Source organism: Canis lupus, chromosome 30, assembly GCF_011100685.1.
Source record: "Canis lupus familiaris isolate Mischka breed German Shepherd chromosome 30, alternate assembly UU_Cfam_GSD_1.0, whole genome shotgun sequence".
NCBI classification, from domain to species: domain Eukaryota; kingdom Metazoa; phylum Chordata; class Mammalia; order Carnivora; family Canidae; genus Canis; species Canis lupus.
This window is the reverse complement of record NC_049251.1, coordinates 3456511-3475769: the sequence shown is the minus strand read 5'-3', so window position 1 is coordinate 3475769 and position 19259 is coordinate 3456511. Positions and strand designations below refer to the sequence as shown.

The following is a 19259-nucleotide window of genomic DNA, read 5'->3' as shown; positions in this document are numbered from 1 at the left end:
CAATGGTCATTACAATGTATTACGAGCATCAATTTGGTTTCAGCAAAGCAACATCATCTGTCACATTAAAATTAATGTGTTACTCTGAATCTTACTGGTTTTATAGTTTCATTTGTATTTAATTTATAATTTTTTTTGTTTTTAGTTATATCTGAGCTTTAATCATAAGAAGCATATATCTAGTTTATGTTTGTATATACTTAAGTTAATGAGTAAATAATAATGATATTATGATAGCGTCTTCAAAAAAAATAATAGTGTCAATCAACATTAAGGAGGTCTTGAATTCTTTTGTCCTTAAAAAAAAAAAGGCTATATATCATTCAAATTTAAGAATCACTAGCCTAGCTTACTGCTTCCAACACAGCTTCCAAAACATCTCTAAAAAGCACCATAAAAGTTGTCAGAGTGTGAAATGGACAATTGACAATGAAAATGCATACTGAAAGCCAAGAACTTCATAAAGCCTATTATGACTCCAGAAGCCATGGCTGAAAACAATTGCACATCCTCCCATTTCCACAGGGCTCTAAGGAGGCCTGCATGAACCACTATGGCTTTTCATGTATGCTAAACTTTAAACTCCAGATTGGAGAACTGTGCTCCAAAAGTCTTTGTATTTAAGGTAGTGAAGTAAACTTATATCGCAACATACCCCTCTACTCCAAAGATACAGAAAGTATGGAAACGGAAAAAAAATACATAGCTATATATTTAAAAGATAAGCATCTCTATAAACCAGAATTCAGATGGCTGAGTGGGGCTGAAGCTCCTGGCTTGCTGGGTATCACTCTCAGAAGCAGACTGGCAGCAGGCAGGTCAGCTTCATAAACATGAGGTACTCCAGATGAAGAACCAGAGTCAGCTACAACTTGTATAGCCAGAGGTTAGGGGGACTTGCTGATTGCTGCCTGGGACCAAAGATACCCTCAGGCTTAGGGAAATGGGAATGTACAGACCAGCTTTATAATAAGAACTGACATCTGCCTGCTATTTCGGTGAATTATCTTTAATATCTCAAATATCAAAATAGGATAGGAACATTAAACAATCATTTTATAACCTGGTTCTAGAATACAGGCTGGAGTAGGGGATAGAATGGCAAGTGGTATACTAGTGAGAGCTAAATTTTTTTTTGCAGTAACAAACCCAAAATATTAGCAGATTTAGACAATAAAATTTTATTTCATGTTCACATCATAGTCCATGGCAGGTCAGGTGGCTCTCCTTGGCAACTGTCTTCTAACAGTGACTAGAAATCTAGGATGATTCCATCTAGCATCTCTGCCAATCCAGTGTTCTTTTTACCTATCTATAAACTACAAAACATGGCTATTCCACATAAATCCTTAATGGTCTTTTGGACTAGTAGTGATACATGTTACTTCCACTTACAACCTATTTACCAGAACCAGACCAGACTCATAACTCCAAAGTAATATAAGGAAATCTGTAAAATATAGAAGAGTACATTAATATGTACTGAGCAGGTTCCAGGTATATGAATCCTCAAATTTTCTAGAGAGGGAGTCAGCCAAAAATGAAAGAAAGAACAAACAACTTCTCATTCAAAATAAATTTGCAAACTATTGTTTCCGAACATATGAAGAAATCTACCAATAAGAAAGGAACCATAAAACAACAATCAGAACATGAATTTGCTTCATGGGAAGTGAATTTTATGGAAAAGACAGTTGTATTTAAGAATAAATATATTTTGTATATTCATGGAGATAAGTGGATTAATAACTTCTATTTAGAAATTAATTATAAAAAAGAAGAAATAATTTATATCAAAGATAACTCATTAGAAATATAGCCATTGAAATAAAAAATGCAATGGGTTGATGAAACTAAATTAGATACAATTGAAGAATTAGCAATAGTAGAAAAAGGAATAAAGAAGCCACTTAGGATGCCAGGTACAATGACATTTTCAAAATAAGAAGAGCAATTTTGAGAATGTAAGACAAATTGAGAAACTCTCACATTCATCTAATAAAAGCCCCAGAAGGATAAAATAGAGGGAATGAAAGAGAAGCAATATTTGAAGAGAATTTTCCAGAATTGAAGAAAAAGATTAAATAGAAAATGTATTCCAAAGAACAATATTTTTAAAAGCCCATAACAAAGCCCATGTTAATCTATAAAGTATCAAAAAATTTTAAAGCCATCTTAAAATTTACTATAGAAAGATTTTACATACAAAGGAATGAAAATAGACCATCAAAGATATCTCCTCTAAGTCAACAGAAACCAGAAAACAATGGACCAATATCTTTAAAAGTTGAGAAAAAGAGAAGTCAACTTAGATTTTTACATCTGCTTAAATTATCATTTCAGGACTCCTAACTCTGGGAAATGAACTAGGGGTGGTGGAAGGGGAGGAGGGCAGGGGGTGGGGGTGAATGGGTGATGGGCACTGAGGGGGGCACTTGACAGGATGAGCACTGGGTGTTATTCTGTATGATGGTAAACTGAGCACCAATAAAAAATAAATTTATTATAAAAAATAAAATAAATAAATTATCATTTCAGAATCAGGGCAAAGGAAACATATTATCAGTCCTACAAAGACAGAGCTTGCGACACAGAAGCTCTCACCATAAACATTTAAGAGATGAACTTCAGCAAAAGTGAACCACATAGAAAAATACATGCTACAAAATGTGTGAGGGCAAAAACCAATAAAATTTTAGTTAAGAAAAATAGCTATTGGCCTAGAAAACTAATGATGACTGATAAGTTTTGTTTAAAAGGCAAAAAAAATAAATAAATAAAAAACACTTTACAATGCTGTAATAAAGAGGAGAGAATGTTCAAGAGTAGTTGAAGGATACTAGGACCCTTATCATGATTGCCTTCTATAATTTGGAATTTCAGATTTAGAAAGTATTAGGAGGGCCACAAAGGCTCAGGAGTGATTGATTCATGTCTACCTCCAAGTAGGTAGTTATGGCTGGCTTTGATAAAAATACAATTTTTTATGCCTTAGTATATTTCCTCCATCCCAGTTATTTAAGTGTTGAAAGAGAATAAAGTCTGATTTTGTTTCCAATATTAGAATCTCTTACAATGTTTTCTATTAGTCTAAGTGAGTGATTATATTTTAACAATTCGTGGAAGGTGTGAATGTTTTTGAGATTGCAGAGAGGTGCTATATTTCTGACTTCTAGTGGGAGGAAGAACACAGTATCTTTGCCCAATTCTTCCTGTGGACCACAAAATTACATGCACACACACACACACACACACACACACAAAGAATTATAATGGGCTTTCACTTATGTTACCAGGTTGCAATAGTTCAAAAGCATTACAAGAAACTACATGAAGCACTCAATTGCCTAATAATGACATCTTACTTAAAATTAGATTTGCCATCTGCAGGTGATAAAGATGAAAAAAATCTGATAGCTTTCCTAATAGAATTACCTTGTGAGAAAAAAAAAATATTTCGTGGTCAGGAAAAATAGAAGATGCTATGAAATATCCATCATGTTAAGCTTTAGATACTATAATTGTTGGGGGTCAGTGATAGTGATATAAAACTTTCAATATTTGGGTCATTGTCTCTGTCTGAACTGGTTTTGGTAATAAAGGAGTAAAAACTTGAGGAGAGTTGATGTGTAATTGGTATTTGATGGCAGAATGAAGTAATTGTAATAAATTCATCTATAGATCATTACCATAGGCAGCAAATAAATCTGCTGCTTAGTGATAATGATTATAAGACAGAAACAAGAAGAACTTTATCACAGAGAAGTATTCATTACATAAAATTTCTTATAACAAGATCACTTTAGTAGAAAAACTCACTGAATGGAATATGCTTTGTTATTCAGAATACCTTTCATAATGCAATTTGATACAGTAACTATTTTTCTTTTTTATCATATTTTAAGCCCAAATTATATGAAATAAATGGTCAGTTTCTTATAGCTCTGGGATCTGTGTCACAAGAAAAATGCAAAAAGTATAAATTATTGAGTACGTCAAAAGAAGAGAGAACTCATGCAGTGAAAATGTAAAACATATGAGAAATATGGTTTCAAAGAAGACCATGACTTAACAAAAGTTTGGAATTTCTGAACTGATTTCTGGAAGTAGAAAAAAAATCTAATTTCAGCAGATTTCTGTAGTAACATATATTGGAATTGGATTTTCAAGGCTCTGTATAATTAACCATTGTTCTTAGAGCTATAGATGTGGTTTCTATTCTTACAATTTAAATTCAATACCTTCTGAGAAACAAAATCCCTAATCATGTAGGAAGTGAGAAAGTTTCATTTCACTAACCATGAATCAACTCAAATCATTTTGACAGAACTGAGCTACTTCTAGCCTTCTGCCAACTAAATCCCAGTAAAAGGAGCATAAGTGAGACCACCAGTGTTTATCCTTGATGAAGAAGTACCAATACTTGTTATTCTAAAGTATGGGTTAGCAATAGAAAACAGAAGGCTGAAACTTGGAGCTAGGTCATGTCTGAGTACCAAAAGTTCAACAAAGTTGGAACTAGATATCACAAGTTTGCAGGAAAGAAAAGTTGTCTCAAGTCCAATATACAACACAAATAAGCAGAACTACACAAGGAGAGATTAACCCTGTAGTTTAAGGGGATTGTCTTCCATTTATCTTCCTCTTATGGACTAAAATGATCACAGGGTAGAAATAATAGAAAAAAGTTTTACATATATATAAAGTTAAATACAAAACAAGAGAGTTTGCAGTTAAATATTAAATGAATGGTGATAAAATATATAACTAAGCCTATAAAATTTTTAAGAAAGGTCAAATATTTGTTCACGTGGTCCATTTGAAGGTCATGTAGGTATTATGTATGGACCAAAATTACAGACCCTTTAGCTCTTATCTTCCCAGAGTCAAGTTTACCACAGCAGCTGCTATAGATTCACCTAACATGTAATTTTTTACATTTTACTGAGTCTATTGTATCCAATTATATGTTATTTTATGGATAGTCTACTAAAACCGAATACATCATTCTAAATAAAGAATCATCATTAGCAGTTTTCACTACAGAATATAAGAACAATGGAAAAGTATATTGATAATACACAATTTCACCTCTGAGACATGATTTTCTGTCTGTGCATGATCAAAAGCAAAACAAGCTTACTGATATTAATATAAGCCATTTTCTAACTCTGCCTTTAGCTATTTCAACCTTGAGCTTCCCATTTTCAAAGATATTGAGTCTTAAGGGACATGTTGTATTTTAAACTACTATGTCAAACTGATCAATTTAAAAATACATCTATGATGCATGTCTCAAACAAAATCCATAAAAAAAATGGACAGTGTTGGAAATTAAACAACTCCCTTAGAATAACATTTTGAGTTAAATTTAAAAGCATCCCAAAGACTTAAGTTTAGATGAAATTTTTCTAACTTTTAAATAGTTCGTTAAAAAAATCTCTCTCTTCTACCCTCGTTGTCAATTCTAACTCGTATTTCCGTTTTTAACTATGAAAAATTGATTGATTTAAAGCTGTACCATTGTCTTCTAATTCGAGGAATGGTTCAAAATATTAGTATCCACATTATTTAATATTAGGCAATACCTGTGCATTTCACTGAGGAAACAGGATTTCTGCCCTCAGGCCCCTTAATTGTCTATGAGTTAATAACTACTCACAAAGAGATTTCAAAAGAAAATACAAAAATTCCTGCTCATTATCATGTGAGTGATGGTGCTAATCCTGGTAAAAAATAAAGGAAGTAGTTTGCTTTGGAGGTCCCATCTCTCCCCATTGGCTCCAACATTCTAGGTCTCTTCACCCCAAACCCCTTCCTCTACCCATAATAGTGACAATTTTAAACCAAGAAGAAGTATGCATGGCAAGTATTTTAGAGAGTAAGAATTTTCAGCAGGTTTTCAGCAGATACTACTTAGGGGTAGTAATTCAAAATAAAATGTCTGTGTGGCTGGGTTAGGATACTTTAGGAATGCTTTCTAAAACATTTTGAATTATTATCCTGACATTTTCAAAAAGCATTTAATTATTCAGAAAATAAATATTGGTGGTATTAACTATATGTACTAGTTAGAGTGCATCTAGTTTAGTTCCCTGATTCTATAAATTAACAACACTCAAACTACCATCTAATGATTATTCTCTGTCTTTAAATGATGTTAGATGCTGAGTGCCAGAACTGTCATCTAAATACTTCATGATATAAGTTTAAAGAAATGCCAGTAATTAAAGCCAGCATCTTCCCTTAAGGACTCACAGAGAGACACTCTCTCAACATAACCAAAAAGATATTTCCATCACCAGCACCTCGATCACCAGCAAACTGAGGCATGGCTTTCCTGGAGAGGGCAAGGTTCATACAGCTGAAGATCAAGGAAGAAAAAAGAGGGTGATTCTTTCCAAAATAGAGTAAGTCTCCAGGAGAATTATTCTCAGTGACTGTCTGAACAGTCCTGTCCCCCATTAAGTTAGCAATTGCTGGTAAGTTATCTAAAAGTTTCTGGGATACTAGGCTAGCAGAATGTTTGATGTTGAGTATAGATGCAGGGCAAGAGTTAGATGGTATTTGAGAAAAGTCAATGAAACAGACCACATTCCACTATTAGGTATAAACCAGGATCCATGATTTCCTATATAAATCCTGAAAAGATTGGCTGTGCTTGAGATGTCTTCCTGGTATCAACCCATCCCCAAGAAGACTGCCTACTAACTAAGGGGACTCTAGCTATAAGAAGCTGTAGGGTAGATGTCCTGAGAAGAGTTGAGGCTAGAAGGAAAAAAATTAAAGCTAATTTGGATCTCCCATTTCAGGAGATTATGGAGGGGACATTCTTAGGACCCTCTGATGAACCAAAGAAGGATGATGGACAGTCAGCACTAAAAGGAGAACATGCTTGTTGAAGGGAAAAATCAGAAAAGAAGCCATGTCCATCAGAGCAGCAAAACAGGAGAGAGGGAAGGGAAATGAGTCATGTCTTACTCAGTTTGGGCTGCTATTACAGAATACCATAGTTTAGGTAGCTTAAACAACAACAAAACAATTATTTCTGATAGTTCTGGAGGCTGAGAAATCTGAGTCCAGGGTGCAAACAAGCATGGCTGGATTCTACTGAGGGACCCCTTTCCCAGTTTAAAGATGGCCACCTTCTCACTGTATCCTCTCCCACAGCAAGAGCTAGCTCTCTGTTCTCCTCTAATGAGGGCACTAATCTCAACATAAAGACTCCACCCTCATAACCTCATCTAGACCTGATTACCTCTCAAAGGCCCCACCTACAAATACCATCACAGTAGGAGTTTGGGTTTCAACACATGAATTTGGTGGAAAACAAACATGCAGTTCATAGCAAGTTATAAATAACTGAAGTCTGGAGGGAGAACGGGAAAGTTTTAAATTGAATGTGAGCTTAAGATACAAAACACACAGGATTGAGTTTAAAAAAAAACAAAAAACAAAATTACAGGGGCGCCTGTCTAGCTCAGCCAGTAGACAATGAGACTTGATCTCAGGGACAGGAGTTGAAGCCCCACGTTGAGCACAGAGATTAGTTAAAATAAATAATACACACCAAAAATAAAATTAAAGAAAAAAAAAAAAACTTAGATAACCGAAAAGACCAGGTAACTAAAAAGACTGGAAAGTCATAGAATTGGATGCAATGCTTCAACAAAAACTGGACAGGTCAGCATAGTACAGAATTATCAGAGAAATAAGTCTAATTTATGTTTATCCCAAGAAGCTGAGGGTGCTCAATAAACTCATTACAGATCTTTAAAAATTTGTAGCGTATTAAAATAAATTTTAGAATAAAAACCAAACCCTAAAAATCATACCTACACTAACATATTGCTACTATTTCATAAATTCCTTTTTAGTGCTTGCCTATAAATATATATATATATTTTATATAGCTATATCCATTAGTATAATTTGAATTTTGTATTTTTTGTTTCCTGTATCATATTCTAGGATATTATAATCATCCATTGTAAAAAAAAATTCATTCTATTCCATTAAATTATTATTTTATAATTTATAAGTACTATGTTTTCTTTTTAAAAAATTTTTTTAAGATTTTATTTATTTAAGATAGAGTGAGAGAGGGAGCACAAGAGAAGGGAGGGGCAGAGGGAGAAGGAGAAGCAGACTCCCCACTGAGCCTAAATCAGGAGTTGGAAGCTTAACCAAATGAGCCACCCATATGCCCCACTATTGTGTTTTCTTAAGTATTTGCTTCTAAATTTTGCTATTACAGAAAATACAGCAATTACTTTTAGTTCATGCAGTTTTATAATTTTATTGAATCATCTTTCAGGATCACTCGTCACCTATTAAGGTTTTTGATATAATAAAATGATCAAATTTGTTTCTAAAAATTTCATGATGCAGCCCAGCAATAAATACAGATACCGGCTTTCCCACAATCTCACTAGCAGTGTCTATTTTTTTTTAAGTTTTACTTAGTTTAATAAACATAAAGTGGGCCGGTATTGTTTTAATATGCATTGCCTTGGATTCCTCATGAGAGTGTACATCTTTCTTATTTACTGGTTTTATTTTTTCCTAGATAAGCTACCTCTTCATAACCTTAGTCCATTTATCTATCAGGGGTCTTGATACCATTCCATGTATTTAAATAAGCTCTTTATAGGTTAAAAATATCAACTCTGTTCCACTTAAGGCTAGTTAAACTTCTCTTATTCTAACCCTCCCTTATAATATGCATGTGCATGACCATGGACAAAAACATCCCCTAACTCTAAAGAAGGCTCTCTTTTATTGAATTGTTCTTGCCTTCTAAATTATTCAAGAGCTTATGCCATTTGGGAGGAGAGGTTCATCATTAAGTATATGATTCCCACTCAAGTAATTACATTCTGTTAATTGGGGCTATTCTCCTGGCATTCCTGAGGGATAGGATTCTCTGAGACTGAGAGGCTTATTTTGAATAGCTACAGACAATGTGCTCCATGTGTGGGCAAAAAAAAAAAAAATCCTTCTCTAATATTCCTTGTCTCTTGACAATTACTGGAAAAACATCCACTTACATCTCATCTACATGTCCTCATACCCAACCCCCGTCCTAGAACAGAAAGTTTGAAGCTGCTATATAGTCCAGCAGGGAGGAAGACCCTGCACAGCCTTAGAGGAGGCCTGCATGGAAGATACCAGAATGGGGATGAATGGGTGACCTGGAGCAAATGACAGTCAAGATGAAGCTTCTTGAGATGTCTCTTACACAGCTTTACCCAGAGCCCAGGTTCTGATTCTTCAAGAGCAAGACTTTCAAGCGATATGAGTAAAGAAAGTGTGTACATTTCGGTGAAACCTTAAAATAAAACTTTCTGCTCATATTACTGAAGTGTAAGGGGCCCTCACAGTCCTTCTTGTAAAATCAAGGAGGTTATTCTGGAATCTGTAGCAATACCCTTGGAGCCTGGCTCCCATGCAGAAAAAACACTGCTTCAATAATAAGTCAATGACTATTTCCCATGAGGCTACTTCTCCAAGAATGTTAAGTCTTCAGGCAAAGAAGGAAAATATAGTAGCAAGTAGGGTGGTGAGCAGTAAATACAAGATAAGGTCATGTAGTTTGTAGGTAAAGACAAATTGTTTTGAAGACTATAAAGACTTTCTGGGTGCACATAAAACACATATGAACACTGGCAACACAGTCTCCATTGTATTATTCATAAGTGACTTATTTCATCCTCTTTCTAGTGTTCTTAAATTTACAAAGGATTAGTTTACATTATACCTTTCTACCAAATATCTCTCTACATCATATTAATAAAATATTTGTTCTAGTGAAAAAATTATAAATCCAAGAAAAGGCCAAAACCTTATTAAAGATTTGAGTATCTCCAACTTCTGACTACTATTAAATAGCTTGTATTTCTATGAACAAAGAACCATGGAATTACATGATTCATATAGGTCATCTGCTAAAAAAAATCATTGTTCTTCTGGCACCTTGTCAAAGCATTAAAGAGAAAATTATTACTTTTTTTTTTTTTTTTTTTTTTTTTACCACTCTTGGTAAATGAAATCAAAGCCCTATATTAGATAAGAAAGACAACTACCCATATGGGTGACTATATAGCTAAGGTTGAGATTCTTCTGCTCAAAAATGTTTTTCTTGGGGCACCTGGGTGGCTCAGTGGTTGAGTGTCTGCCTTTGGCTCAGGTCATGATCTTAGGGGTCCTGGGATAGAGTCTTGCATTGGGCTCTCCACAGGGAGCCTGCTTCTCCATCTGCCTATGTCTCTGCCTCTCTGTCTCTGTCTCTCATGAATAAATAAAACCTTTTAAAAAATGCTTTTCTTAGCCAATTTTCAGTTGCTTCTGAAATACAAGATGGACACTTGGGCAATTATCCTATTAAACTTCAAATAGCCTCCAAAGAGGACAATATAGAAAGACACTGTCAACCATTCACATTTTGGTATGAATTTCTTTACCATACTTCTACTTTCCTATTTAGGAAAAATGGTTTTGAAAGGAGAAATAAGGGAAATGCTGATCCAGAGAATAAAAGACCCTAAATTCAGGCAGTACAAAGGCAGTAACTTTCTTGTTCTAAGCCACAAATATAGGATGAAAATCCATCAAGAAATCTTCACCCGAAATGGGCAAAAGACATGAAAAGAAATCTCACAGAGGAAGACATAGACATGGCCAACATGCACATGAGAAAATGCTCTGCATCACTTGCCATCAGGGAAATACGAATCCAAACCATAATGAGATACCACCTCACACCAGTGAGAATGGGGAAAATTAACAAGGCAGGAAACCACAAATGTTGGAGAGGATGCGGAGAAAAGGGAACCCTCTTACACTGTTGGTGGGAATGTGAACTGGTGCAGCCACTCTGGAAAACTCTGTGGAGGTTCCTTGAAGAGTTAAAAATAGACCTGCCCTACGACCCAGCAATTGCACTGCTGGGGATTTACCCCAAAGATACAGATGCAGTGAAACGCCGGGACACCTGCACCCCAATGTTTCTAGCAGCAATGTCCACAATAGCCAAACTGTGGAAGGAGCCTCGGTGTCCATCGAAAGATGAATGGATAAAGAAGATGTGGTTTATGTACACAATGGAATATTCCTCAGCCATTAGAAATGACAAATACCCACCATTTGCTTCAACATGGATGGAACTGGAGAGTATTATGCTGAGTGAAGTAAGTCAATCAGAGAAGGACAAACATTATATGTTCTTATTCATTTGGGGAATATAAATAATAGTGAAAGGGAATATAAGGGAAGGGAGAAGAAATGTGTGGGAAATATCAGTAAGGGAGACAGAACATAAAGACTCCTAACTCTAGGAAATGAACTAGGGGTGGTGGAAGGGGAGGAGAGTGGGGGGTGGGGGTGAATGGGTGACGGGCACTGAGGGGGGCACTTGACGAAATGAGCACTGGGTGTTATTCTGTATGTTGGTAAATTGAACACCAATAAAAAATAAATTTATTAAAAATAAATAAATAAATAAATAAATAAATGAAAGAAAGAAAGAAAGAAGCAATTTTACTATTTAAAGAAGCTGAGGATTCCACTATTAACATATATGAAAAAGAACAAAATAATGTGGAAACTTTTTACTGTATTTTGGATGCTCATTTGCACTTTGGGCTGTAACTGTTTTCCTATTAAATATCAAATAAAATAAAAAAAAAAAGAAATCTTCACCTATTAGTTATTTATGAATACAAGGTCTGAATTAACTCAATCATGAAAAATATATCCACTTAAATTGTTGCCTCATAGAACTACTTTGGTCTGAATTTATCTTTTAGAAGAGAGGAGCCCTGCTCAGATTTTATGTTCTTGCAATTAACATAATGCCCTAAATTCTCAGCCCTGGGGCAGACATGGCTAGTTGCCTACCCAATATCCTTTTTCACTTCTGCTTCTCAATAGGACCTTGACTTTTTGGAGAGGCAGCAAATTGTCCAGTTAAAACATTTGCTTTCCCAGACTCTGTGGCATGCTAATCATGTGGCATAGTCCTGCTCTATGAAACATAAGCAGATGTCCACTGGGATAGATGGGAAAGCTGTTGCTTTCTTGATAGAGTCACCATCCATTCCTGATTCCTTCTTCACTCCTTTATCTTTCCTTTTTATTTGATGGAATATTACCATAAGACATAGCAGCAAGTATCTTTCCTGCAATCACAAGATACTAAGCTTGAGTACAAATGCCTACGAACTATGTCTGGCAGAAGAGAAAGATGTACAAAAATAGGTTCCTTAGTGGCATTATTAAGTTGACACACTTACTGTGGACTACCTACTCTCAAACTTCCTCTCACAGGAGACAAAGCCCTGTGACAGTTTTCTGTCATTTGCAGCCAAATACATCCCCTTTGACCTTTTTCTGACCATACACAGATATCAGTACATCCTTTATTAAAATCTGATTTAAGTAGCATCTTCTGGATTTCTGAGCAAACACACATAGGAAATAAATTCAACTGTGATAAACATATCACCTGCTCAGAGCTGTGTTCTGACATGTCACATGCATTGATTTCTTCCCCCATTTCAATAAATATGTATTGAATGTTTACTACAGTCTAGTCACTAACAATACAATCATGAACAAAATATATAAAGTCCATCTGTTATTTGAGTTTATATTTAGTTTCCATTAAAAAAATCATTTTTGTTTTTGTTTTTGTTTTTTTTTTTTTTAAGGAATTTGCTTATTGATTGCAGTGGCAATAACCGAACATTTTACTTTTCAAGTGGTTAGCCTGGTGGTATATAGAATTCAAACATCCCTTCCAAATAGGTTTAAGGATATAGTTTCTAACATTGAATATATCACTAAAGTCATACTGAACTTTAAAAAGCAAAGGATTCATGAAGGACTCCTGCAATATTCAAATTAAAATCAAAAAAATTTTCTCTGAGCAAAGAACTTTTAGACATCTAGGCTTTTACTTTTTTCATTTTCACTGGCTTTAATTTTTATATTTGTCTGAGTAATATCATAGGGGTGGGTGAGAAACAACCCTCTGGTGCTCCATAAAGTGCGTTTGTGTGTTAGACACTGTAGGGAGTGTTTGGAGAAGCAGCAAGCTCACAAAAGATTTAACTAGCCACTCTCCCTGACTTCATGACAGCTTAAATTATCTATCCAAACTCTATGACATATTTCTTGAAAGTAGCCATTAGACTTCTCACAGGTGGAGTTTTAGGATCATCTGATGTTTAGAGACCAACATTTTTTGTGCATTTACATAAGAACTAATTTTTACTTTGTTTTTTCCCCCATGGACACACCATTCTTAGACTGATTCTGAGTGTTCCCCAGGTTCTATAATGCATGAACCTCTTATGGAGATAGCTGATTTGGGAAGATGTACAATGTATAATAACCCTGTGTAAATAATATGAAACTAGAGTGGAACCTAGGCATACAGTAAGTAATTCATGAATATAACTCAGAATGCTCAAGGCTGGATGTACTCTATTTTCCACCAGATCACTCTCTTCTATGATTTTTTTTTTAAGATTTTATTTATTTATTCATGAGAGACACAGAAACAGAGTAGAGACACAGGCAGAGGGAGAAGCAAGCTTCCTGCAGGGAGCCCAGTGGGGGACTCAACCCCAAGATCCCGGGATCACGACCCGAGCCAAAGGTAAATGCTCATCCACAAGCCACCCAGATGCCCCCTTCTATGATTTAGATCTAATAGGATACATCTACTGTTTGTCTTTGTATTGGCAATATGCTTATAATGAATTGTATGGCTTCCATGAGCATACTAAGGACTGAGTGAATTAATTTTCCTGTTTGGTGACATCAGTTTGTCCTATTCCAATGCAAAGTGTCAATGATATCAGAATTGTGCTTAAGCATAAAATACGAATATATGCACTTACACTTGAATATAGGCCTACAGGTTCTTTTTTATTAGACTATTAAACGTGTGTGTAGGGACATCTGGGTGGCTCAGTGGTTGAGCATCTACCTTTGGCTCAAGTCATGATCCCGGGGTCCTGGGATCAAGTTCCACATCAGGCTCCCTGCAGGGAGCCTGCTTCTCCCTCTGCCTAGGTCTCTGCTTTTCTCTCCGTGTCTTTCATGAATAAATAAAAAAATCTTAAAAATAAGTGTGTGTGTCAATATATATATATATATATATATATATATATATATATATATATATATATAGCTTGTTCCCAGAGTGGTCCATTCAAATCTCACACACAAATGTAGTGTATATATGTCCCTACATTCCCAGAAGAACACCTACTGATTCCAAAGGAAATTGATTTAGAGTCAAACTATGTGTTCATTATTTAAAACTTCTTGTCTAAAAGTCTAGAAATAAAAAATCCTACCTTGTATGTCTTGATCAGGGAACCATACTTGAACAACTATGCCTGACCTGTGTTCTTGAAGTAGTATGAGGTCACAAATATTCTTTATAACATACGGTTTTAGTTTTGAAGCAATTACGAAAAAATTCTCACTTTAGAATTTTGTTGATGATGTGATTAAAACATAATATTATGTTCTTTACAGGATTTTTCAGTATCTCTAAAGGCTACAGAGATGATAAGTTTCTATGTGCCCCTTTTTCCTACTCTTCACAAACAAATACCTAGATACCTATTCTTACTGATGAGTATCTTTAAAAAATTATAGGCATATGAGGATAGAGAAAGAACTTAAAAGTAATTTTTGACGTCAAAATACAATTCACCTTGTAATAGATGAACTAAATATATGGTCTTTTATTGGCTTAAGAGAGAAAAACACTAAATATAAATTTTGCTTTATGATAGTCAAGTATTTTGTCAAAATGTAGCTGGCTGTATTTATTACTTTCCCTTCCATCACTAGCAAACACACACACAGTCAGAATAAACCTTAATAAGACAGGTGCATGCATTCATGGCATCCTGAAGCAAGTTTCAAACACTTTAACATAGGTTATCTATTCACAATGATAAATAAAAATGAGAAAGAGGTACTTCCTCTTTCCTTCCTGTACTTTGAACAGGTAAGTAGAATCAAAATCAATTATTATCAACTCAGAAGCGGTCAAAAGGTGGGATGCTTTCCTGAGCAATAAAATATCAAACCTTAACTGAGGACCGGAGAATGACACCATGTTGGAAGTCATGTTCCTTCTCTAGGGAATATACATCTGTAAGATATTATCGTTTTGTTTGGCATGTTCCCTCATATATAAAACAATGTTCAGAACTGTATCAGGGCCTGATACAGTTAGAGCAAGTCGAGCTTCTAAATACATGTCCTTGGTTCTGATAACAGATTAATATGGTGAACTCTCAAAGTTAGTTTGGGTTCCCTTTGTTTCTCTTAATGTCAGTATGTCTGAAGAACAGGTCAGCTATAACTCAACACTCAAGGCTAACATATACAAATAAAAGTTATTTTTAAAGTCAAATTCCATAAAGAGAACAATAAGAATACAAACCATATTGTTGGTAATACCAATATTGTTGCTCTTGGTATCAACAATAGCAGTTTTTTACATTTGATAAATCATTTATAGATTATCATGATTGAGTTCTTAAGTTAGAAAATGTCTGTAGGCATTACAAAAGTTCATTAATTTACAATAGAAATGTGTTCAAAAGTCAGTCAGAAGGTGGTCAAAACCAAGCCTTTATTATGGATTTAAAATCTATCACTATGCATGAACTTTAAGCTTCCACAGAATTACTTCCCTCCATCTTTCTAATATATCTGTTAAAATTTCATCTTGTGGGGCAGCCCCAGTGGCGCAGCGGTTTAGAGAGGTGGGACTCGATCCCGGGTCGAGCTCCCTACATGGAGCCCGTGTCTCCCTCTGCCTGTGTCTCTACCTCTCTCTCTCACTCTCTCGCTCTCTCAGTCTCTCTCTCTCTTTCTGTGTGTCTCTATGAATAAATAAATCAAATCTTTAAAAAAGAATTTCATCTTGTGAAAATCCTCCAAAACTAGACTATATTATTCTGCTGGGAGTGTGGCAACTCAAGCAGCAGCTCTGACATTAAAACCGTTGTTGATGTTTTATCTTCTTTGTATCGCTTACCCCAAACAGGCCTGATAGCTACTTGCCTGGAGCTAGGTCAATACAGACAAGCCTTCAGAGTTGGCTCACTGAGGAGGCTAGATGCCTGGTCGGACCTTCCTCTCCCGCAGTAAGTGGGCTTCCTCTGTGCCATTTCCACGCTTGTAAATATTTCAGTCAGTAGGATCCCCCAGGAGCAGAAAAAAAAAAAAAATCTGACTCTTGCCCCTTCTTTCTTATATCTTTTTCTTTTCTCCTCAGAGTGGGGGCAGGGGAAGGATGTGTTTTTAAGCTTTGATGCTGAGAAAGGCTAGGGAGGCTTTTAAAAACTTGGTACTTTTCAATGAACAATCAAACGTTCTTTTCAGAAAGTTTATTCTCAACATTGTTAGTGATAATGTCATTGCTAATGATAAAAATAAAAACTATTTATTGGTGGGTGCTCTAGGTCAGTGATTTCTAGACTTTCAAATTTTACGAACCTGAAAATTAATCGACAATAAAAAAACAACTGACATAGTTGCCAACTTTTCATTTTCCCAGGAAAGGTAATCTGAATAAATAATTACTATCATTTATCTCTATCTTATCATGAAGAGAATTAGCTACCAAAGAAGTGGGAAGAATCCCTCAATAAGATGTAGTTTCTTATCAAACTGAATAATGTGGCTTAATACAATGTTCACTACTTTCTGTTTTTGCCATCCAATAATATCATCACCAACTGGCACCAACTCATATATATCCAAGCCATAAGTATATGCCCAACGAGCAGGCAAATGTTGTCTTTTTAATTAGTGGTAAGTTTTCTATTATTTTTATATTCAATATTATATCCGTGCTTTGGGGCCTAGAAAATTTGATTAGGGTGATTCATTAAAATCTTGCTTCTCAGAAACAGAGACCATTAGAATTTCTGTGACCTTCCAAATCTACTTGTTCAATGCTTTCATTTTGTAGGTAAGAAAATTGAAGATCAGCAGAACCCAATTTTTAAACATCATACATCTCCCCTAAACTACAGGCATCAGCTTCCATCTGCCTATACCTATATGGTCACTTTTTAAATTTATAGTCAATATTTGAGGGTCCAATAGGTATCAGATACTTTTATATGTTATTTCAGTTATGCTTATGGTTTACTTAACAAGACTTGAACCTATTCACTCAATTTTTGTGATTAACACTTGAGTATACATTATGGTTCTCAATGTTTCCACTGAGGTAGGGAAGCTGACAGGATTCCATTTTAGAAAGGTTCCATCTCAGGGGATCCCTGGGTGGCGCAGCGGTTTGGCGCCTGCCTTTGGCCCAGGGCACGATCCAGGAGACCCGGGATCGAATCCCACATCGGGCTCCCGGTGCATGGAGCCTGCTTCTCCCTCTGCCTGTGTCTCTGCCTCTCTCTCTCTCTCTGTGACTATCATGAATAAATAAATAAAATCTTTAAAAAAAAAAAAAAAGGTTCCATCTCTACTGTTTTTTTGCTAGCCTTCATTTGCTCATGATCCATATTTTGCCTCTGAATAAGGTAAACAAGCTATGTGAAGCAAAAAGTTTATCTCTGAGTTTTGTCCTAGGTCGAAAACCCCTAATAATATCTAAAAAGAGCCAGATGGGGATCCCTGGGTGGCACAGCGGTTTAGTGCCTGCCTTTGGCCCAGGGCCTGATCCTGGAGACCCAGGATTGAATCCCATGTCGGGCTCCCAGTGCATGGAGCCTGCTTCTCCCTCTGCCTGTGTCTCGGCCTCTCTCTCTCTCTCTCTCTCTTTCTCTGTGACTATCATAAATAAATAAAAATTTTAAAAAAAATTATAAAAAGAGCCAGATGACATACATGTTCCAGGACATTTTATCCTGTATGGAGCCAAGGACCTTCTTGGATGGTCCTATAGGGCTCTCCCCTGGGTTTTTGGACTCAACCTGCCTGCATCATTCACCATTAAGTGAAGCTTTCATAATTTCATGGACTCTTGTTTGGAAATATTTTGTTTCTCAAACAAAATTTATTTTAAGCCATATCTGGTTTCCCATTTTATTGTACATACACATCTGTTAATCAAAGCTTCTGGTCATCATGAAGAATCCAGTACATAATCTTACTAAACTGGTAGAATTCTAGCCAACAGTCAAGAAATTCATCTTTTTATTTTTTATTTTATTTTTTAAAGATTTTATTTATGTATTTATTCATGAGAGAAAGAGAGAGAGAGAAAGAGAGAGAGGCAGGGCAGAGGGAGAAGCAGGCTCCATGAAGGGAGCCCAATGTGGGACTCAATGCTGGGTCTCCAGGATCAAGCCCTGGGCTGAAGGTAGCACTAAACCGCTGAGCCACCTGGGCTGCCTGAAATTCATCTTTTTAAAGTGTGCAGTCTTATCATTGTAGATAAATAATTTCCTTCAACATTTTAGAATAGTGACTATAAAACACATGGACTCTCCAATATTATCATCACATTCCTAGTGGTCCAACAAACCCCCATTTAGAATCTCTGGTGAAACACTATAGACTGATCTTGGTGCTAAATGCTCAAAACATGAAATTAAATAAACCAAACACCCCTCCTTGATATGCTCAGGGTCTACTTTCTGAAATGGATAACCCTGGCTTTTGAATGCACAACACTTGCCAGGATTTCTACCTCCCCCTTGTTCATTCTATTTATTTCTTGACCACCTAGGGCTATCCTCAGGACAGAGCATTTAAGTGCTGTGATCTTTTGTGATCTTAAGCACTGTGAATAATTCAAGTACTTCCTGCCTAGCAAGGGACCTAGCAGTTGTTCCCAGGGTGACATTAAACACAGCAGCAGAGTGTAAAGTTAAGATCACTCACGTGAAGGTAGACAATCCTCTGGATGTGAATCTCAGCTCTTCCACTTGTGAGTTGAGGGACAAGGGCAAGTCTCTAACCCTCTTTATGCCTCACTTTTCTTATCTTAAAAACCAAAATAACAAAAGTACTTATATCTCCTAAAGTTTTATGAGGATTAAATGACATATGTAAAGCATTTACCAAAATAATGGCACATAGAAAGTACTTAATAAATTTCATATATTATTATTATTACTAATAATAATATTAAAGGGGAAATAAGAACAATAAAAATACTAGCATATGGAGACTTAAAAAAAAAAAAAGGATGCATCTTTATGGATCTTTAACCAGAGGCTTACCAGATTTGAGGTGATCATTGTTTTGAG

General features: G+C 35.6%; 1 long non-coding RNA gene across 2 annotated transcripts in view; it reads right to left on the bottom strand.

Annotated features, from left to right (window-relative positions):
• Positions 1 to 18978, bottom strand: part of LOC119866859 — a 136805-nt gene extending 117827 nt beyond the window's left edge. Inside the window, exon 1 of one of the 2 annotated variants that reach the window (XR_005381430.1) lies at positions 18892 to 18978. This is a non-coding gene — a long non-coding RNA (uncharacterized LOC119866859). The remainder of the gene's footprint in view (positions 1 to 18891) is intronic. The other variant, XR_005381431.1, reaches the window with a different exon arrangement.
• Between the last annotated feature and the right edge of the window lie 281 nt (positions 18979 to 19259).